At 39.3% G+C, this 23,851-nt stretch overlaps 1 long non-coding RNA gene across 1 annotated transcript; it reads right to left on the bottom strand.

Annotated features, from left to right (window-relative positions):
* Positions 1 to 217: 217 nt before the first annotated feature.
* LOC131381370 (uncharacterized) lies at positions 218 to 20,277 on the bottom strand. The gene is made up of 3 exons (XR_009210071.1): positions 20,062 to 20,277; positions 685 to 773; positions 218 to 302 (listed from the first exon to the last, which is right to left on the bottom strand). It is a non-coding gene; the product is annotated as an uncharacterized LOC131381370 (long non-coding RNA).
* Between the last annotated feature and the right edge of the window lie 3,574 nt (positions 20,278 to 23,851).

Here is a 23,851-nt window from a genome sequence, read left to right as displayed (position 1 = left end):
ATCATTTGTAGGATTTCAGATCCAATGGCTAATAAAGGAACTTCTGTGTGTTTTTCCTTCTTGGAGAGTGGGCTGGCTTTTGGTGATAAGGTGATGGTTACATCACCTTCTCTTCTTCCTCACCTCTAGGTGAGGCAGTGAGGGACTCACCCTCCTCTCACCACACCATGGTCTCCTTACCTACCAGCCACCGTTGCAGTTAGGCTGATCAGGTGAGCAGAAGTGGTGTTGGTGTCTGAGTGTGACTGTCCCACGATTTTCTCCTCATTTGCAGTGGCTGTGCAAGCCTTGAATTAAAGAACCTGGATCAGAAGGAGAGCGGTGCATGATGAGAAATTAGTTAATGGGTACAAGGCACATTATTCAGGTGATAGATAACCTAACCTAAAAGCCCTGACCTGACCACCATGCAATCTATGCATGTAACAAAACTGCACATGTGCCCCATAAATTTGTACAAAAAAAAAACAAAAAACAAGAGCCTAGATCTCTGAGCCATTACTGCCACCCACGAGACTGTGATATAATTAAGAAATAAACCTTCACTGTGTAAAGCCAATGACATTTAATAGTTGCTGGTAACTTTTTATAATATTTGCCTGTATTAGTCTGTTTTCACACTGCTGATAAAGATGTACTCAAAGACTGGGCAATTTACAAAAGAAAGAGGTTTATTGGACTTACAGTTCCACATGGCTGGGGAGGCCTCACAATCATGGTGGCAGGTGAAAGGCACGTCTCATATGGCAGCAGACAAAAGAAGAGAGCTTGTGCTGGAAAATTCCCATTTTTAAAACCATCAGGTCTCGTGAGGCTCATTCACTATCATGAGAACATCGCAGGAAAGACCCGCCCTCATAATTCAATCACCTCCCACTGGGCTCCTCCCACAACGTGTGGGAATTATGGGAGTTACAATTCAGGATGACATTTGGGTGGGGACACAGCCAAACCACATTACTGTCCTTGCTTTTTTCTCTCTGCAGATATCAAAGATTTTTTCTAAGCCAAGGAACACTAGAAAGCTTTTGGAGGTGATGAATATGTTTATTACCTTGATTGTGGTGATGGTATCACAGGTGCATGCATATGTCCAAATTCATCAGATTGTGCACATTAAATATTTGCAGTTTTTTATATATCAGTTTCACCTTAATAAAGTTGTAAAAAAGATCTGAATATGGAGGGAAACCTTTTCCTTCCTGTGCCAGTGAGTAGGGGTTATATTTTTATATACTGTCATTTCCAAATCTGCCTCCTGAGCTGCAATGCTCCTGAGGGTGCTGTCCTCATCCCCAGGCTCTGATGGTGTATTCTGCCCATCACCACACATAACACCTTAGGTCCAGAGACCTAGCAGTCATTACTACCTGTGGGATGGCCAGGGGTGTCCTCAGGTAGGGGAGAGATATGGGGAGGATAAATGGGTGGGGATATAATTATACCCACATTCAGATGGGGAATTGAGACTTAGCAAGATGAAGTCATGTACGTGTCCAGAGCATACAGCTTTGAAGCCAGGTAAGGATTCCATGCTAAATTATGCTAAAAGGAGTAGGGTCAGCTTGACAAGTTCAGGCTGAATGTGTCCAACTGCTTTCCTTGCAAATTTACCATGATTCTGTGGAAAACATTGTTTTTTCAAATTATGGGCTGCAATTCATTATTGAGTGATGAAATCAATCCAATGATAAGTTTAGGAGAATACAATAGAAAACAACAGATCGCATTGGCACCATTCTTGAAAGTATTGCCCCTGAAAGTTGTGTTTGTTATTCACATATACACGTGTTTGATTGAGGCGTGCACCACATCTCTGGCGACAGATAGCAGTCAACAGATTCTGAAATCATTGTGAGGAGAATTAGGCTTTAAATATTTGTGAAATTAAGAGAATTTTTTAAATGTTACCTTTGTGGGTAACTTGTGATGTCCAATGGGCCAGCCCTAAAAAATGTCCCTCTGTTCCTTGGTCCTAAGAGCATGAGGTTAATGAGGCTGCTTTATTTACTCTATCTTGAAAGGCATTAATGCCAGGCTCTGGCAACCAGATCTGCTCTAGCCCTCCAACACACAGGCCTGAGGATTCCTCTAGTACACCTGGATCTTTCCTAAGGAATTGGCAATATTGGAAACAGGAGTCATCCTTACCAAACATCCCATCCCAAAGACCTCTCATATCCTGATCCTCAATGTACCAAGAAATGCTTCCATCTTTCCAACGGCCAACCACACCTTCCCTCTTCCCTCCACACCCAGGGAATCCTCTATCCACTATCTCATTTCATCCCTCCCTAGTCTCAACCTGCTTCACACTGGACCGTCCATTTTAGCTGGAGAAGAGAATACAATATGACACCTTTTTAAGGGTAGTAAGTAAAGCAGAGTGATTGAGAAAGGAAATAAAATTCACAGTGTGCAAGGAACTGGACATTCATGTGATATCTACAGCACTGTTTCTTAGACCTTAATGTGCATGCAAATCATTTGGGGATCGTGTTAAATGCAGATTCTGACTCAGTAGGCCTGGGCCTGACATTCCATATTTCTAGGTTCCCTGGTGATGCTGATGCTGCTGGTTCACACAGCACACTTTACGTAGCAAGGATCTGTTTGCACAGTGGCTGGCACAGAGTGGGCGCTCAAACATACTTACTTAATTGAATTAAATTGTAGAGGAATTTGGGATTTATGCCAGGACTCATCAGCAAGAAGAAGTGTGCTAAGGTAAAGCAATCAGCTAAACCACAAGCTCATAATCCCAGAATCACAAAAATTCACCCAGGGAGTCATTTAAAAATTCCAGTGCTTAGGACCCCATCTTCAGAGATGCTGATTTAATTAGCCTGGGGTGAAGACTGGACAACCAACATGTTAAAAATATTTCTAAGTGATCCCAATATGCAGCCAGGTTAGGGAAACACTGAACTCAGTGGAACTGTGTCATTGCCTTCTATGTGCCAGGCATTGGACTCTGAGTAAGGCACTGGAAGTACAGAGTTGACAGAGACCAGGTTCCTGCCCTCAGCAAACTAATAGGGGAAATAGGTCCACAAGTGACTCCAGTGCAAAAAAGTGCTACAGTATACTTATGAAAACTGTTTTGGGAATACAGATGAGGGAGCAACTGAGTCAGCCTGAAGAAAGTGGGAGGAAAAAAGGCCAGTGACCAAGAGTGAAGACATTTGGATTTTAAAGGATGAGTAGGGGGTTGCCAGGCAGATATGTTCTGTTCTTCCAAATCTCTGTTCTTCCCCATTATTGGCCAGGTAAATAATGCTTGGCCAGGACTCGGGCTCCCAAATTCTGCCTCCTGCTGCCACAGGTTTATGATGAAGATCTGTCAACAGGGAATAAGGTCAATCCAATGAATATCCTTTTTTACCAGCTGGGGATATTTGTAAGGCCATGTATACGCTGTTAGCATGCTGTCTGAGTCAGAGTGCAGTCAGGGAAACAGCCCACATCAGATATTCAATAGAGTGAAATTAATGGGGAACTAATTATTTGATAGAGTTGCTGAAAATACAAACAAAGAATCATAAAGCAACACAGATATTAGCAAATGCAGCATGCCCAAAAGCTCAAGGGATGCAAGGAGGTGATGGGATTAATAAAACCCAGGGGTCAGAGGTGTCTGACAGGAGCTGGAATCACAACGGAGACTGCACAGAGGGAGCTGGACTGACCAAGGAGATGGAGCCATTTCCAATAACACGAGAATGACACCCAAGGGAGAAGCCAGAGGGAGACAGCTGCCTTTCCCTTCCTTCTGCTCCACAGTCTCCCATTAATGCATCCCATTGGCTAAATCCAGCCAGAAGACAGTTGACAAAGAAGCCTAGGTGATGTAGTTTTTAGGAGTTGGCCTCTGAAGGGCAGGGAGTGAATCTGGGTGTTTGTAAGCTTAACTCATGTATTCTGGATATCTGGCTGAAGGCTTACACCAAAAGCGGACTGAGTCATTTCCTTGTCCCTCTCCCCTACACCTAAAACTTTATCTTGGCCCAGGGTAGAACTTATCATCTGGTGTACTGGAGACACTTGGGTCAGAATCCCCAAGCAGGACATCTCAAGCTACAAGTGGATTTTTTCATTTACCCTAGGATGCTAGACAAATATATATCATCTGTGTGCCATGGATTAAACATATTTCAGAAGCAATACTATAAGAATAGGCAAAGAAAGAAGGATTAGAGGAAGCTCACTTCTAGGAAGCTTCTCCTTGAGCAGAGTGAGTGTCAACCGCCTAAACTGAGGAGTTCCAAGATGAGGCAGCTCCAGACCCACCCAATAGTACTAGCAAAAAGAAAAGCAATCAAAGAAGACAGCCAACATCAAAGGAGAGAAATGTGATTAAAATCCAGTTTCTTCACATAATCCTGATGAAGGATGACTTAAAATAAAACCAAAAGTTTCCAAGCATCAGGTTTTGATACAAATAACAGGGCCCTGTAGAATATTCTGCATTATAAACAATTGTTTCTTTCAGTTCCTATACCCACAGAAACAAAGTGTGACACACACATGGGGAAAAAAACAGGCAATGGAAACTGCTTAGGAGAGGGCCCAGATTGAATTGAACAGACAAAGACTTTAAGTCTATCATTATAAATGTGTTCAAAGAACTAAAGCAAACCAGGCTTAAAGAAGTAAAAAAAGATTATGACAAAGTTTCATCAAACAGACAATATCAATAAAGAGACTTTATTTAAAAAAAATTAAAATTCTGGCATTAAAAAGTACAGTAATTGATGTGAAAAAAATCACTAAAAAGGCTCAACTGTAGATGTGAATTGGCAGAAGAATAGCATAATTGAAGATAGATCAACAGAGAGTATGAAATCCAAAAGAGAGAGAATAAAGAATGAAGAAAAAGGCTGGGCGCGGTGGCTCACGCTTGTAATCCCAGCACTTTGGGAGGCCGAGGCAGGCAGATCACGAGGTCAGGAGATCTAGACCACGGTGAAACCCCGTCTCTACTAAAAATACAAAAAATTAGCTGGGCGTGGTGGTGGGCGCCTGTAGTCCCAGCTACTCAGAGAGGCTGAGGCAGGAGAATGGTGTGAACCCAGGAGGCGGAGCTTGCAGTGAGCCAAGGTTGCGCCACTGCACTCCAGCCTGGGTGACAGAACGAGACTCCGTCTCAAAAAAAAATAATAAAAATTAAAAAAATAAAAAAAAAAAAAAGAATGAAGAAAAAGAAACAAAATCTTTAAGAAATATGGGACACCATTAAGCATATCAACATACACTTAATTGGAGTAATAGAAAGAGAGGAGAGAAAGGAGCAGAAAAATTCCACCCATCCAAGATCAACCAACTCTAAGTAGAATAAATGCAGAGAGATCCCCGTGTACAAATGCATCATAGTAAAAATGCTGAAAATAAAAGACAAAAGGAAAAATTTGAAAGTGGCAAGAGAAAATGACTTGTTACATACAAAGAAACCCTAATAAGAATGACATCTGATTTCTTATAATAAATTATGGAGGACGGGAGGCAGTGGGATAGCATATTCAAAGTGCCCCCGCAACAAACAGCCAAGACTCATATCCAGAAAAACTATCTTTCAAAAATAAAGGTGAAATAGCTAGATGCAGTGGCTCACTTCTGTAATCCCAGCACTTTGGGAGGCTGAGGCAGGTGGATCACCTGAGGTCAGGAGTTCTAGACCAGCCTGGCCAACACAGTGAAACCCCATCTCTACAAAAAATACAAAATATTAGCTGGACATGGTGGTGCACGCCTATAATCTCAGCTACTCAGGAAGCCAAGGCAGGAGAATCACTTGGGCCCAGGAGACAGAGGTTGCAGTGAGCCAAGATTGCACCGCTGCATTCCAGCCTGGGTGACAGAGCAAGACTCCATCTCAAAAAAAAAAAAAAAAAAAAAAAAAATTAAAAATTAAAAACAAAGGTGAAATAAAAACATTCCCAGATAAACAAAAAGTCAGATAATTCATTGCTGGCACAATTTTTTCCTACAAGAAATACTAAAGCAGTTTTTTCATGCTAGAAGCATAAAAACACCAGATAGCATTTAATAATAGAAATAAATTGGAAAATTCACCAATACATAAAAATTTAAAAACAAGCTCTGAAAAAACTAATAGATCACTGAAAAAAACCACAAAGGAAATTATTAATAGAAAATATTACAGTTGAATAAAAATGAATACACACCATAGAAAAACATGAGACTCAGTTAATGCAGCAGTTAGAGAGAAACTTATACATGCCTACTTTAAGAGAAGAAAAGAAATATTTCAAATCAATAACCTAACACTCCACCTTAAGACAGTGGAAAAAAAAGAGCAAAAATCCAAAACAAGCAGAAGGAAGGAAATAAGGACTATAGCAGAAATTAATGAAATACATTATAGAAACATAATAACAATTATCAATGAAACAAAAAGTTGCTTCTTTGAAATGATCAACAAAATTGACAAATGTTTAGCTAGACTGATCAAGAAAAGAGGACTAAGACTCATTACTAAAATCAGGAATAAAATAGGGTATATTACTACCCACCTTAGAGAAATAAAAAGGAATATAAGGAAATACTATGAACAGATGTATGCCAACAAATTAGATGACCTAAATCAAATGGACATGTTTCTAGAATGATACTGGCTACCAAAACTGACTCAAGAATAAGCAGAAAACCTGAATACATCTATAATAATAAAAACATTGAAACAGTAATTTAAACACTATCTACAAAGAAAAACCCAGGCATAGATTACTTTACTAGTGAATTATACCAACATTTAAAGATGAATTAATACCATTTCCCAACAAATTCTTCCAAAAATAGAAGAGGAGGGAACACATCTCAATACATTCTATGAGGCTTGTGTTATCCTGATACCGAAACTAAACAAGTACATACAGGAAAACAAATCTGCACACTAATATCTCTTGTACATAGAAATGTAAAAATCTTCAACATAATACTAGCAAATTAAATCTAGCAATATATATGTTTTTGGTTTTCTGGAGTTTTGGGGTTTGTTTTTTCAGACATGGTCTCACTCTGTTGTGCAGGCTGGAATGCAGTGGCACAATCATAGCTCACTGTAGCTTCAAACTCTTGGGTTCAATTGATGCTTCCATCTCAGCCTCTTGAGTAGCTGGGGCTACAGGTGTGTGCCACCACATTCAGCTAATTTTTTTGTAAAAATTTGTGTAGAGATGGAGGTCTTACTTTGTTGCCCAGGCTGGTCTCACACTCCTGGCCTTAAGTGATCCTCCCGCCACAGCCTTCCAAAGTGCTGGGATTGCAGGCATTAGCCACTATGCCCAGCCCACATCCAGTAATATATTAAAAGGATTATAACCATAACCAAGTGGGATTTATCCTAAGAATATAATGTTGATTTTATATCAGAAAATAAATTAATATGATACATCTTATCAGTAGAATTAAGGAAATAAACCACACGATTATCTCAAAATAATTTGACAAAATTCAACTCTTGATGATAAAAACACTCAAAAACTAGGAATAGAAGGGAACTTCCTTAACCTCATAAAAGGCATCTATGAAAAACCTACAGCTAACACTACACTTAATGGTGAAAAGTTGAAGGCTTTTGTGCTAAGATGGGAAATAAGAAAAGGATGACCACTCCCACCACTTTATTCAACATTGTATTGGAGGTTCTAGCCAGCACAATTAGGAAAAACTAAATAAATAAAAGGTATCCAGATTTCAAAGAAAGAAAGAAGTCTCTAGCTGCAGATACCATGATCTCATATACAGACAACTCTAAATATCCAGTAAAAAGCTTTGAGAACTAACAAATGGGTTTAGCAACGTTGTAGAATACAAGACCAATATACAAAAATCTACTGTGTATTCATACAGCAGGAATGAACAAACAAAGAAGAAAATTAAGAAAACAATTTTGACCCAGTGCAGTGGCTTGCACCTGTAATCCCAGCACTTTAGGAGGCTGAGGCAAGTGGATCACCTGAGGTCAGGAGTTTGAGATCAGCCTGGCCAACATGATGAAACCCCATCTCTACTAAAAATACAAAAATTAGCCAGGCATGGTGGTGCACACTTGTAATCACAGCTACTCAGGAGGCTTAGGCAGGAGAATTGCTTGAACTTGGGAGGCAGAGGTTGCAATGAGCAGAGATGTGCCACTGCACTCTAGCCTGGGTGATGGAGTGAGACTCTGTCTCAAAAACAAAAACAAAAACAAAAACAAAAAACAAAGAAAACAATTTCATTTTCAATGCCTCAAAATAAGTAAAATGGGGCAGGATGTAGTGGCTCATGCCTGTAACCCCAACACTTTGGGAGGCCGAGGCTGGCAGTTCACTAGAGGTCAAGAGTTCAAGACCAGTCTGGCCAACATTGTGAAACCACGTCTCTACTAAAAAAAACAAGAACAAAAACAAAACAAAAATTAGCCGGGTGTGGTGATGGGTGCTTGTGATCCCAGCTACTCAGGAGGCTGACGCAGGAGAATTGCTTGAACCTGGGAGGCAGAGGTTGCAGTGAACAGAGATCACACCACTGCACCCCAGCCTGAGCAACAGAGGGACACTCCGTTTCAAAAAATAATAATAATAATACAATGGGAATAAAGTTAACAAAAAAGTGCAAAAGCTGTACTCTGAAAATTATAAAACATTGTTGAAAGAAATTTTAAAAGACATAAGTAAATGGAAAGACATCTATGTTTATGGATTAGAAGACCTAGTATTTTTAAGATGACAATATTCCCTGGACTTATTTAGACTCAACACATTTCCTAACAAAATTCTACCTGGCTTCTTTGCAGAAATTATTAAGCTGATGCTAAATTTCATTTGGAAATTCCAGGGACCCAGAAGAGCCAAAGCAATCTTGAAAAATAACAAAGTGGGAGGATTCACACTTCCTGATTTCAAATTTTACTACACAGCTAGTAATCAAGATAGTGTGATACTAGAATAAGAAAAAATGTACAGATCATTGGAATACAATTGGGAATTTAGAAATAAGCCCTCATATTTACAGTTGGTTGATTTTTGGCAAGAGTGTCACTGGAAATCAATGGAAGAAAGAATAGTCTGTTAAACAAACAATGCTGGAACAGCTGGCTATCTAGAAGACAAGCATGAAGTTCTACCCTTACCTCACACCATATTCAAAAATTAGCTCAAAATAGATCATATATCTCATGTAACTATAAAATTCTTAGAAGAAAACATTGGCATATATCTTTGTGACCTTCGAATAGGCAATGGATTTTTAGATATGACACAAAAAGCACAACCAACAAAATAAAAAATAGACAATTTAGACACTATTAAATTAAAAACTTTTGTTTTTCAAAAGATGCATCCAAAAATTACAAAGCACCCCAGAGAATGGGAGAAAAATTTGTAAATCATATATCTGAGAAGGGATTTGTATCCAGACTATCTAAAGAACACTTATAACTCAATAATACAAATAATACAATTTAAAAACAGGCAAAAAATCTGAATAGCTATTTCTCAAAAAAAAGATATACAAATACCCCAAATTCATATAAGATGCTCAATTATTATTTTCTGCATTGAATTGTCTTGGCATTCCCATCAAAAATCAACTGACTATAAATGTGAGGGCTTATTTCCGGACCCTCAATTCTATTCCACTCATAATCATTTCTATTCTTACATCAGTGACATACTGTCTTGACTACTGTAGATTTGAAACTGGGAAGCATAAGTCCTCTAACTTTATTCTTTTTCAAGATTGTTTTGGTTATTCTGGGTCTCTTGCATTTCCATATAAATTTTAGATCAGCTTGCCAATTTCCCAAAGAAACCAGCTGGGATTTTAATATGGATTGCTTTGAATTTTAGATCAAGTTGGGGAAAATATTGCCATCTTAAAATATATAGTCTTCTAGCCGGGCACGGTGGCTCACACCTGTAATCCTAGCACTTTGGGAGGTTGAGGTGGGCAGATCACTTGAGGTCAGGAGTTTGAGGTCAGCCTGGCCAACATGGTGAAACCCTGTCTGTACCAAAAATACAAAAATTAAGTGTGGTGGTCATGCCTGTAGTTCCAGCTACTCGGGAGGCTGAAGCAGGAGAATTGCTTGAACCTGGAAGGTGGAGGTTGCAGTGAGCTGTGATCATGCTGCTGCATACCGGCCTGGGTGACAGAACGAGATTCCATCTCAAATAAATAAAATAAAATAAAATAAAATAAAATAAAATAAAATAAAATAAAATAAAATAAAATAAAATAAAATAAAATAAAATAAAATAAAATAAAAAGTCTTTCGATTCTTTAACACAAATGTGTTTCTATTTACTTGGGTTTTCTTTCATTTCTTTCAACAGTGTACAAGTTTTTTGGATTTTCAGTGTACAAATTTTGGATTTATTTCTTTTCTTAATATATTCCTAAGTATTTTATTGTTTTTGATGCTATTCTAAATGGAGTTTTCTTAATTTCATGTTCAGATTGTTCCCTGCTAATTTATAGAAATATTTCTATAAACTAGAAATGACGATCTTGAATCCTGCATCCTTACTGAACTGGTTTGTTAGTTCCAGTGTTTTCTTTTTGGTGAATTCCTTAAGATTTTCTATATACAAGATTATGGATATAGAAATGCACCTATGTACAAGTAGCTTGTATACATGAGTCTATACACAAGATTGTATCATCTACTAATATAGTTTAATGTCTTCCTTTTAAGTTTAGATGCCTGTATTTTATTTTCTTTGCCTACTTGCCCTAGCTAGAACTGCCAGCACAATGCTGCATGGAGTGGCAAAAGTGGGTATCCTTATGTTGTTACTGGTCTTAGTGGTAAAGCAATCAGACTTTCATCAGTTAAGTATAATATTCGCTGTAGGATTTGTCAGTGTTTTTTTGTAAAATATTCTTTGTTAGTTTCTTTGTCTATTCTTAGTTTCTTGAATATTGGATGTTGAATTTTGTCAAATGATTTTTCTGCATCTAGTGATATAATTATGTTTTTATCTTTTATTTTATTAATATTGCATTACATTAATTGATTGTCATTAATTGATTAATTAATTTTCCAATGTTAAACTAACCTGTATTCCAGGGATAGTTCCACTTGGTCATGGTGTATAATCATTTTCATGTGTTACTAGATTCAATTTGCTAGTAGTTTTGGAGGATTTTCACGTCTGTATTAATAAGAAATGTTACTCTGTGGTTTTCTTTTTATTGTGATGTCTATCGTTTTGGTATCAGGCTTATACAGGCCTCATAAGTAAGTTTGGAAATGTTCTCTCCTCTTTTAATTTCTGTAAAAGTTTGTAAGGATTCTTATATATTTGTTAAAATTCACTAGTGAAGATGTCTGTAGCTGAGTTTTTGTTTATGGGATGTTCTGAAGTTACTAATTCAGTTATTTTTGTCTTGTTATAAGTCTACTCATATTTTCTGTTTCTTCATGAGCTGGTTTTGTTAATTTGTTTTTGTTTCCAAGAATTTCTCCATTTCCTCTAAGTTATGTAGTTTGTTGGCATACAGTTATTTAGAGTTTTCTTTAAAACCGTTGTTATTCTATGTAAGGTCAGTAGTGAAGTCTCCTCTCTCAGTTCTAATTTTAGTAATTTGAATCTTCTCTCTCCTTTTTTGTTGGTCAGACTAGCTAAAGATTCATCAAAATTGTTGATATTTTCAAAGAATCAACAACTGGTTTTGTTGATTTTCTCTATTTTTCTATTCTGTATTTCATTCGTTTCCATTCAAATGTTTATTATTTCATTTGTTATACTTGCTTTGGATTTAATTTGTTCTGTCTTGTCTTGTCTTGTCTTGCCTTCCTTCCTTCCTTCTTTCCTTTCCTTCCTTCCTTCCTTCCTTCCTTCCTTCCTTCCTTCCTTCCTTCTTTCCTTCCTTCTTTCCTCCCTCCCTCCCTCTCTCTTTCTTTTTTTTTGTCAGAGTCTTGCTCTGTTGCCCAGGCCTGAGTGCGGTGGTGAGATCACAGCTCACTGCAGCCTCGACCTCCCAGGCTCAAGCAATTCTCCCACCTCAGCCTGACTAGAAGCTGGGACTACAGGGTTGCACTACTACACCCAGCTAACTTTTCTGTATTGTTCTGTAGAGAAGGGGTTTTGCCATGCTGCCCAAGCTGGTCTGGAACTCCTGGGCTTCAGCGATCCAACCACCTCTGCCTCCCAAAGTGCTGGGACTACACCACATTTGGCCTATTTTCCTATTTCTTAGGGGGTATAGTTAGGTTATTGATTTTAGATCTTTATTTATTTATTTTTAGAGGTAGGGTCTTGCTTTGTCACCCAGGCTGGAGCACAGTGGCACCATCATAGCTTACTGCAGCCTGAAACTCCTAGGCTCAAGCCATACTTCCGCCTCAGCCTGTGGAGTATTATAGCCTGGTATTACAGGCAGGAGCCACCACATCCGGCTTTTCCTTTTTTATTATAATACAGTTTTTCCCAACTATAAATTGTTCTCTAAACACTGCTTTATCTGCTTCCAGATGTTTTGCTATTGATAGATGCAGGGGGAGGATAAGAGGGAGGGTCCCCAGAGAACTTCCCACTGGCTTGTGCACTGGGAGAACCGGGTGGAGCCGGGGGAAGTTTGGGCCGTTTGCAGCCAGGAGAAGCCTGGACTCTTCAGTTTCTGTGTGGTGGCCGGGGATTCAATCTGTGGGGTGGTGGGCCTGTTAGCAGGACTCCATCTTGCTTTGCTGAGTTTTTTTTTTTTCTTCTTCTTTTTTTTCCCTTTTTGCCCAGTAAAATCCTGCTCTACTCACCCTTCCATGTGTCCGCGTGCCTAAATTTTTCTGGTCGTGTGACAAGAATCCAGTTTTAGTTGAACTAAGGAGCAAAGTTCTGCAACACTGTGGCGCCCAGATGTGGGGCTTGAGGAGGGGTAAGATGTGAACCAAAAATTCTTTTTCCCTTTCACTTCTAAGCCTTTTTGTCCTCAGACTTCTTCTGAGGTAGAGGAAACTGTGCACGAGCCCACCCCAATGGCTGCAGGCTCGAGGGATGAATGGGCAAGCGGGGACTCCCCTGCCCTCCTCCCGGCCAGGACTAGGAACCCGTTTGTATAAGAATAAGAGGTTCTTCCCCAAGGCGTCTTTCCAATCCTGCACTTTAAACTTTTTTTTTCCTTTTCTCTACCCTGTCAGCAGTAAACTTTTAAGTGAGAAGGTATTTTTTTTTGTTTTTTCTTCCTTTTCGAAGACGTTTTACTAGGCCAGGAATGAGAAGGATCACTGTTTATAGTCTCTGCAAAATTTTGATTATGAAAAAGGATTTGTGAGGTTGGTCTTAAGCTGTAGCCAATCTGGTATGCTTTGCACGCCTTTGTGAATGGTCTGTAGCAAACTTTGCTGAAGGCTTCCATCTTGCTTTATGCCCTTGGAAGCTGGCCTGTAACCATGTGGCAGTGCTTTGTTTAGCCTCTGCCATTTTACAATGGTGGCCGGGGTTCAATGCTGGCTTAGGGACTGAGTACTTTAAGGTTGATAGCTGTGTGACTTTTGCCATTTGCTGACTCTCTTCTTCTCCATGAACAACGTCTAGGCTTTTTCTTAAATCTTCCTTTCTCTGGGTCATCTTTAAAGATTCTAAATTTTGTGAGAACTGCCTACCCCCTTTGAAAATACCTCATATACTCACGGTTAAATCATAGTCTTAATTGAGGCTTGTTGGTTTCACCTGCAAGGTTACTTTCAGTAAGATTTGAAAGCCAGAAATATTGGCCTCTTGGCAGGGCTAAAGTCAGGTAACAAGGGAGGTGGCAGGGCTGAAGTCAGGTAATAGGGGAGTTAAAAGGATTTTCTTAAAGAGTGCTCAGCTTAATTAAAAGTGGATATCCAGGTTATAGGTATATTTAAAAGGCCTTTATGTTTTCTTTTCTTGGATCTTGTTTTGCTGGAAAAGGGTTTTTTCTCCGTTGACTAAATTATTTTTCTCCATTTTCTCTTGCTACTCTTATTATATATGCATTGTGTGTGTAATGTCTATAAAAAGACCTCTAATTCATCGGCCTAAAGGAAGATCAGTGCTTTGCCAAGACCAGCTCAGTCGGGGAGATCCTAACCCAGCAGCGCTAGAGGAATTAAAGACACACACACAGAAATATAGAGGTGTGAAGTGGGAAATCAGGGGTCTCACAGCCTACATAGCTGAGAGCCCTGAACAGAGACTTACCCACACATTCATTAACAGCAAACCAGTCATTAGCGTTGTTTCTATAGATATTAAATTAACTGAAAGTATCCCTTATGGGAAATGAAGGGATGGGCCGAATTAAAGGAATAGGTTGGGCTAGTTAACTGCAGCAGGAGCATGTCCTTAAGGCACAGATTGCTCATGCTATTGTTTGTCGCTTAAGAATGCCTTTAAGCTGTTTTCTGCCCTGGGTGGGCCAGGTGTTCTTTGAGCTCATTCCCATAAACCCACAATCTTCCAGCATGGGCTTTATGGCCATCACGAACATGTCACAGTGCTGCAGAGATTTTGTTTATGGCCAGTTTTCAGGCCAGTTTATGGCCAGATTTTGGGGGGCTTGTCCCCAACAGTGCTTGGATCAAACATTTTTTTAAAGATAAAATAAAAGCTGTGGTAACTTTTAGTTCACATGACTTTAATCTTTGAGAAATAAAAACAGCCTTGAAAATTATTGGTGAAATGCAGATATCCTCAAAATGTAAATAGGTGAACTAAATTATGCAGGTCAGATACTAAGTTTGCCAAATGATTTAAGGTTATAAACCGCCTTTTTGGTTTTTGAGAACTGTTTGACTTGCCTGCTTCATAATTGGTAAGGCCTGGGAACATATGGAATTAACCATGCCCTTAATTATGCTGGAAGGAGTCAAACCTTGGCTGCACCCAGCACATAATTAAATTACTAGGTTTTGCATTAAAGTTAAAAATTGCTAAGAATGACCATTATAACATGAAATTGAAAGTACTGGAAATAGATTTACATGCGAGGTGCATAAGAACAGTAAGATGTGTTTTTAGTAAAAGATTGTACAAAAGCATGGAAATGTAAATCCTTGCCTAGGGTTGAAGGATGATTTTTGAATTAGATAAGGTAAAGCTGAAGGTTTAAACAAATGATGGAAGGATTGTAAAAATTAATCTTGCAAAAATTCCATGTGTGAATATATTGACTAAATTCAAAAGGGTATTATATGATTTTTCTGTAAATTGAGCATTGAAATAAAAGCACAACAAGGTACTCTTAAGGCACCAATATTCTCTTTAGCAAAATTTGTAAAGGTTATAAAAGGTTTTTGTTTTTTAAACTTCTGAGTCATCATTTTGGCGATCTGGATGGTAATCTGGAATTCTATTTCATAACATCAAGTGTTTTAAACTTCTAACATATGCAACAGACTTCCCAAAATCAAACTTCATTTCAAAATTGTCTTTCCTGATGCCTGACATTTGGATGCTACAGAGGGCCCCTGGAGTATCCAAAAGAGAGGTAAACACGATTATTTGACATGTTTAGTTATATGGGATTGCCAAAATGGTGTTCAATCTTCTTTAGGTTATATTTTGGTGGATAATACTAATATATGTTCTAAAGTTGTATGGGATTTCTAAAATTCTAATATCTAAAGTATATGCTAAATCATAATTAACATGGTTATGTTATTTTAAACCACAGACATAACCAAATGTTTTTGCCAATTGTGTTTCTGTAACTACTCTGGACATTTTGTTATTCACAATTGTTGTCTTGTTTTGATCCTTTTCAAAGTATGGACTATATTAAGCTATAGGACTCTGACAGGTGATTTCAAATACAGGTTTCTCATAACCTTGGAGACTGTGACATTGGAATAAAGGAAAAACATATAGGAATCATGAAGAGCTGAAATGTTCACCAATATCAAGCAAAGCAAGAGCTAACTGGATGGACTGAACTAATAGAAAACTGAAGAAATCTTTTTGACTTTGCTTGGAACATGCTAATCCTTGTTTTGTTTTTCAGAGCCAAGGAAACTTATTTTGAGCTATTTATGGTCTTTAATAATTAAGAAAGCTATACTCCTGTGAACAAAATTTGGAGCATGTTTGTTTCTCTCTGCCTGGTTCCTCTAGAATTTGGAAACTATCCATGAGTATTCTTGGCTTATGGCAATATAGTTGTTTGCATCAGTGCAGTAAGAATCCATTTTCCTTTGCAACAGGATGCAATTGGAGAAACCGGTTGTTTTACCAAGGCTTAGACTAGAAGGGTATTCTTCCCTTTAAGGAGTTAAAGGGAAGTCTGTTTTAATGCTGCTGATAAGGACATACCTGAGACTAGGCAATTTACAAAAGAAAGAGATTTAATTGGACTTACAGTTCCATATGGCTAGGGAAGCCTCAAAATCACAGTGGAAGGCAAGGAAGAGCAAGTCCTTTCTTACATGGATGGCAGCAGGCAAAGAGAGAATGAGGAAGATGTAAAAGTGGAAACCCCTGATAAAACCATCAAATCTCATGAGATTCATTCACTACCACAGAATAGTATGGGGGAACCACCCCCATGATTCTGTGATCTCCCACCGGGTCCCTCCCACAGCACATGGGAATTATGGGAGTACAATTCAAGATAAGAATTGGGGACACAGAGCCAAATCATATCAGAAGTCAAGCTTGACTTGCAGAGCCAATAAAAGCCCCTTGGGAAAACTGGCCTTGTACTCTTGTCTACACAGTCCCCCTACAGGGTTCATAACCTGTGATGAGTAAAGAATGTCACTTTCCAACAGGCTCAGGAATCATATGCTATTGGGACCTCAAGAGAAGAGGAGTTTACCCAACTCACAAGTATTTGAGGATACAAACCCATGGCTGGGCTCAGCTTTAAAAGTTCTTTTCTGAGATTTCTTGTGGAACAGAGTTCCATCAAAGCCAATCTAAAAGGCCTATGTATAAATAATCATTTTTGTTGCACTTTATGCAAATAATCAGGCAAAGTATAAGACTAAATTCTATTGTGCAAAAAACACAGTCCTATCATGATTTTTTAATAGAAATGATGACTAGGGAGAGAGAAATTATAATTTATTTCAAAACTTATCATCATTAGATTCTAGACTTGTTAGTTGGTTTTAAGTTTTTGCCTACATTTTAGAATAACCCTGCTTGTTCCTGTGAACTAACTAGCAATCTCTGGCTGCAGCTCAGAAAGAACAAAAGGGATGTGATATAAAAATCTGGATCAATATTCTAGTTCTGAGCAATTATGCTGCAAATCCTGCCAGGTGATAGGAATAAATAGGATGCCCATCACCTGGAGGTTTCCTTTTTGGGAAGGTAAGACCAAGGGAGCTAACCAAAGCCAAGTCCCATGCACTCAAATCTTAGCAAGCATAACTATAGCCATTGGTTATCTGGGTGTGTCACAAGACATCCTTTTCTTTCCCTTGTTGGAGGAGTACTCAATTCCACAGCTTAACCTTAGCATTGAGCCGCTTATGATAAGGAGTCCATGCAATCGCCCCAAGACACATTTTTGTCCCAAACTCACTTCCAAGCTTTGGGTCAAAGCCGTAGGAAAGAAAACTGGATCCCAGGATTCCAGAGGCAGTTAGTAACGGAAGTTAAAAGGCACAGTGCAGGTGAGCATGACTAATTCCTGCCCGTTAAGCCAAGCTTCCTGTTTCATGGATAAAAGTCATGCTAGAATCCATGGCATAAATGAAGTCTAGGGAATTCAAGGGCTACTGACAGCAGGGGAGATAGGGATATTCCCACCCCCAATCCCCACCCCCTACTAACATGGATGAAAGCCATTTTGACACCCATGCATGGCACCCTGCGGCAGTTGCTGGGACTGAGGGATACAAGGATGGAGGAAAGAAAAAGGAAGACCTAACTTTTCCTCCCTCACATACCCAAGGGATTTGCTAGGAAGAGAAAGGAACCAGGGTCACCTGCTACCCTCTTTCTGGATGAGTAGCCATTCATCTGCAGTGTCTACCCCTTTCAAATGCATCCTGAACCCCTGAGACTTCTCTGAAAAAATGCCTCCTTTTTCCTCCTCTGTCCTGTTCACTGATAGTTAATCGTATCTCTGTACCATGGGATGCTCCCTTCAGATGCATCCTCCAAACTGGGAAGAGTTAATTTCCCAAACCTTAGACTCATTGGCTTAGGATTGGGCTCAGGGGAAGGGAACCCAGAAGTCTAATATGGGGCAAAAGAGTATAAGTTTTTTTAGCAGTCAGACTTTTGGTGCCTCCTCCCTGTGCAAACTGGTAAAAGGCCTCAGGATCTTTGAGCTGCCCTTACCCCTGCTGTTGCAGGAAGTCAGGGACCCCGAACGGAGGGAATGGCTGAAGCCATGGCAGAAGAACCTAAATTGTGAAGATTTCATGGACATTTATCACTTTCCCAATCAATACTCTTGTGATTTCCTATGCCTGTCTTTACTTTAATTTCTTAATCCCGTCATCTTTGTAAGCTGATGATGAATGTCGCCTCAGGACCCTGTGATGATTGCATTAACTGCACAAATTGTTTGTAGAGCATGTGTGTTTAAAAAATATGAAATCTGGGCACCTTGAAAAAAGAACAGGATAACAGTGATGTTCAGGGAACAAGAGAGATAATCTTAAAGTCTGGCTGCCTGTGGGCTGGGCAGGACAGAGCCATATTTCTCTTATTACCGAAAATGGTTAAGAGAAATATCACTGAATTCTTTCCCCAGTAAGGAATATTAATAATTAACAGCCCTGGGAAGAGAATGCATTCCCAGGGCGGGGCCTCTAAAATGGCCGCCCTAGGAGTGTCTGCCTTACACAGATGTAGATAGGGATGAAACACACCCTAGTCTCCTGCAGCATGCCCAGGCTTGCTAGGATTAGAAAATTCCAGCCTGGCAAATTCTAGTCAGACTGAAAATGCATGCACAGTGGGACATGGAAGTTCATTAGTGATTCTAGTTTTGCCCTGACCTTCTGCCTTGTGATCTTCTTTCACCCTTGAAGCATGTGATCTCTGTGACCCAAACCCTATTCGTACACATCCTCCCCTTTGAAAATTGCTAATAAAAACTTGCTGGTTTTATGGCTCAGGGGGCATCACGGAACCTGCCAACATGTGATGTCTCCCCCGGACACCCAGCTTTAAAATTTCTCTCTTTTGTACTCTTTCCCTTTATTTCTCAGACCAGCCGACACTTAGGGAAAATAGAAAAAGACACTCATTGAATTATCAGGGGCAGGTTCCCCCGATACCCACCCTTATTTCATTTTGATACATGTTTTCTTTCTTTTCTTCTTCTTTTTAATTTTTTTTCTGAGACAGAATCTTGTTCTGTTGCCCAGGCTGGAGTGCAGTGGTGTGATCTCAGCTCACTGCAACCTCTGCCTCCTGGGTTCAAGCAATTCTCTTGCCTCAGCCTCCTGAGTAGCTGGGATTATAAGCACCCACCACCATACCTGGCTAATTTTTGTATTTTTAGTAGAGACAGGGTTTCACCGTGTTGGCCAGGCTGGTCTTGAACCTCCCACTTTGGCCTCCCAAAGTGCTGAGATTACAGGCATGAGCCACCGTGCCTGGCTGATATTTTAAAAAATTTTTCTAGAAATGGGGTCTCACTATGTTGCCCAGGCTGGACTTGAATGCATGACCTCAAACAGTTCTCCCACCTCAGTCTCCCAAAGTGCTGGGATTACAGGCATGAACCACACACTCAGCCACATTTACATTTAATATAACTTGAGATAAAGTAGTACTGATGTCTGTCATTTGCTGTGTATTTTCTATATATCTTATATCCTGTGTATTCCTCTATTATTCATTACTGTCTTCTTTTGTGGTAAATAGGCATTTTCTAGTATGCTATTTTAATTTCCTTGTTTCATTTATATATGTATATATAAAGTCATTTTCTTAGTATTTGTTCTGGAGGTTACAGTTAGCTTCTCAATTTAAAAAAATTGAGTTTTTATAACTTAATTTCAATGACATACACAAACTGTACTCCAGTTAAGCTCTCTTTACTCCCCCACTTCTTTGTGCTATTATTGTCATACAAATTATATCTTTTTACATTATGAGCCCATCAACACAGACTTATACTTACTTTTTATGCAGTTGTCTTTTAAATCAGAGAGAAGAAAGGCATTACACACTGACTTTAAATTTGCCTTAGTTGTTTTTCTTTGTATGAATTTGAGTTACTCTCTAGTGCCATTTTATTTCAGCCTAAAGGACTCCTTTAGTGCTTCTTAGTGGGTGGATCTGCTAGTAATGAATTCACTCAGTTTGTTTGTCTGAGGTAGTCTTAATTTCTCTTTCATTTTCAAGGACAGTTTTGCTGAATATAGAATTCTAGGTCTGCTCTTCCTTCTGTTCCTTTTATTACTTTGAATTTGTCATCTTACTGCCTTCTGGTCTCTATGGTTTCTGATGAGAAAACAGTTGTTAATTTTATTGAGGATTCTTTGTACATGAGGAGTTGCCTGTTTCTTGCTGCTTTCAAGAGTCTCTCCAACTTTGGTTTTAGATAGTTTGATTATGAGGTATCTCAATATGCTTCTCTTTGAGTTCATTTTAGTTGGAGTTTGTTGAAATTTTCGGATTATAGATTAATTTTTAAATCAAATTTGGGAAGGTTTTGGTGAATTTTTTTTCTGCAGTTTTATCTCCCTCCTCTCCTTCTGGTACTTCCAATTGGTACTAGATATATTTTAGTATACTTGATGGCGTCTACTGATCTCTTAGGCTCTGTTCATCTTTCTTCATTTATTTTCCTATATGTTCCTCAGACTAGGCAGTATCCATAGACTTATCCTCAATTTTGCTAATTCTTCTGCCACTCAATCCTGCTATTGTCTCCCTATAATGGATTTTTCATTTCAGTTATCATAGCTTTCAATTACAGAGTTTCTTTATATATAGTTATATAATTCCTATATCTTTAAGTACACTCTCTTTTTGGTGAGATATTGTTCTCATACTTTCCTTTAATTTTTGACACATGGTTTCCATCAGTTTTTTGAACACATTTATAATAGCTAATTTTAGGTCTTTGTCTAGTAAGTCTACAATTTGTGCATTTTCAATGATAGTCTGTTGACTGCCTTCCAGCCTGTGTCCTTTTCTGCCTGTTTATGTGTCTTACAACTTTTTGCTAAAATATAGACACTAAAAATAATGTAATGCGGCAACTCTGAAAACCATGTTTCCCTTTCCCCCAGGGTTTGCTGTTGTTACTGTTTTTATATCTTTGGTGCCTTTCTTGGACTAATTTTGTAAAGTCTGTATTCTTTGTCATCTGTAGTCACTGATACATCACTGTAGCCATTTGTAGTCCTTGCTCAGTTAGCTTAATTGTTCACTAACAATGAGAGAAATGCTCTATCATTCCTCAAATGCTAGAATCAAATATTTTCTTTTCCTTTGTTTATGGTGGGACTATGTGTGCATATTAATGCATGCCTTCAATTTTCAGGCAGACAGTTCACAGCTTTGCCTCAGCCTTCACATCCTGCTTGCTCAAAGCCTCACAGTTAGCCAGAAGTAAAACTTGGGCTTTCTCAGATTTCCAGAAATATGTTAATCTTTTTTTTCTGTTAGATGAGATCTTGCTATGTTGTCCAGTGGCTATTCACAGGTGCAATCATAACACACTACAGCCTCAAACTCCTGGGCTCGAGTGATCCTTCCACCTCAGCCTCCTGAGTAGCTGGGACTATAGGCATGTGCCACCAGGCAGCTTACGTTAAATCTTTTTAATGCCCCCTCCCCATGGACATCTCATTCTTCATTTTTCTTTTTCAGGTTTTTCAGTCAGCCTATTGTTAGCTGTAACTGGTGTCACTACCTGAGGCTGCTGTAATATTAAACAATTGTTACTGATTGTTTTCAACAATGCCCTGTGGAGAGGACCATTTGCACAGGGCAAGCTCTGAGTTATGCCAACTAAAGACAAACCCTGGGAAGGTAGCTTTTCCAGGAAGCTGCCAGACAAGTAAATAGTGACAAGACTCTGGGGATGGGGCTCTTTCAGGTGCTCCACATCCTTTTTGTCCCTCCAGTGGCTGCTAGCCTGCTCTTATGGCTGCAGGGCTGTTCGTTTTCAAGGTTACACATAATCTTTTTTCTTCTTCTTTTTTTTTTTTTTTTTGAGACAGGGTCTCACTCTGTTGCCCAGGCTCACTGCAACCTCTGCCTCCTGGGTTCAAGTGATTCTTGTGCCTTAACCTCATAAGTAGCTGGGATTACAGGCATGCGCCACTATGCCAGGCTAATTTTTGTATTTTAAGTACAGACAGGATTTCATCATGTTGGCCAGGCTGGTCTCAAACTCCTGACCTCAAGTGATCCTCCTGCCTCAGCCTCCCCAAATGCTGAGATTACAAGTGGAGCCACCGCACTCAGCCTCAAGGTTACACATATTCTATGTAGTTGTCCCTCAGTATCTGTGGGAGATTGGTTCCAGGACCTCTGGTGGGTACGAAAATCCATGGATGCTCATGTCCCTTATATAAAATGGTGTAGTTTTTTCATATAATCTATGCACATCCTCCTGTATACTTTCAATCCTCCTGTATACTTTCAGTCATCTCTAGATTACTTATAATACTTAATACAATGTAGATGTTATGTAAATCATTGTTATACTCTATTGTTTAGGGAATAATGACAAGAAAAAGAAGTCTGTACAAGTTCAGTACAGATGTGATTTTTTTTCCAGATATTTTTGATCTGTGATTTGGTTGAATCCATGGATATGGAAACCATAGATTTGGAGAGCTGACTGTATCCTTACAAAAATATCCTGTTAATGGCCTGAAGATAAATTCTCATGTAGGATGGTTCTAGACCTAAAGATAACATGGTTTACCTCTTAATTATTGTATGTAGATAATCTGAATCAGCTTGTAGCAGGACGAGCTGCAGACAGAACTCCTTGACACTGAGTTAAAGAAGGAAGGGGTTTATTCAGCCAGGAGCATCAGCAAGACTCCTGTCTCAAGAGCCGAGCTCCCCGAGTGAGCAATTCCTGTCCCTTTTAAGGGCTCACAACTCTAAGGGGGTCCGCATGAGAGGGTCGTGATCAATCAAGTAAGTGGGGGTACGTGACTGGGGGCTGCATGCACCGGTAATCAAAACGGAACAGGACAGGACAGGGATTTTTACAATGCTTTTCCATACAATGTCTGGAATCTATAGATAACATAACTGGTTAGGTCAGGGGTCGATCTTTAACTAACAGGCCTAGGGTGCGGCGCTGGGCTGTCTGCCTGTGGATTTCACTTCTGCCTTTTAGTTTTTACTTCTTCTTTCTTTGGAGGCAGAAATTGGGCATAAGACAATATGAGGGGTTGTCCCCTCCCTCAAGCTTACTTATTGTATATAGATCATTTAAGTCAGTATGTTCATCAGAATCCCATGGAGGGCTTGTTAAAATACAGGTCACTTGGCCCCACTTTTAGAGTTTCTGATTCAGCAGTCTGGGAATTTGCATTTCTAGCAAGTTCTAGGAGGATGTTGATGCTACTGGTTAGGGACCCCATGTTGAGAACTTCTGAAGGACTGAGATACATTTTACCACCAGCATACTTAGCTATCACATTGCGATGCTTAGGGAAGATATAGCATGGTATTGTAAACCAAAAAGTGTCTGAGACAGATCTGTCAATTTAGAGGTTTATTTTGCCAAGGTTGAGAATGCAACTGGGAAAAAGAGGCACAAACTACAGTAGGATCTGTGGCCTATGCTTTTTCCCAAGAGGGTTTTGGAAACTTCAATAAAGAGGAAAAAGTGGGCAGGAGGGGAAAGAAGAACAGTGAATTATGCATTTTTACATAAGGTAAATAAACAGAGAGTAGAGGAAGAGGTCAAATATGCATTTGTCTTGGGGTGG

The sequence above is a fragment of the Hylobates moloch genome, unplaced genomic scaffold (genome assembly GCF_009828535.3).
Source record: "Hylobates moloch isolate HMO894 unplaced genomic scaffold, HMol_V3 SCAFFOLD_15, whole genome shotgun sequence".
NCBI lineage: Eukaryota > Metazoa > Chordata > Mammalia > Primates > Hylobatidae > Hylobates > Hylobates moloch.
This window is presented reverse-complemented; position numbering and strand designations above follow the sequence as displayed.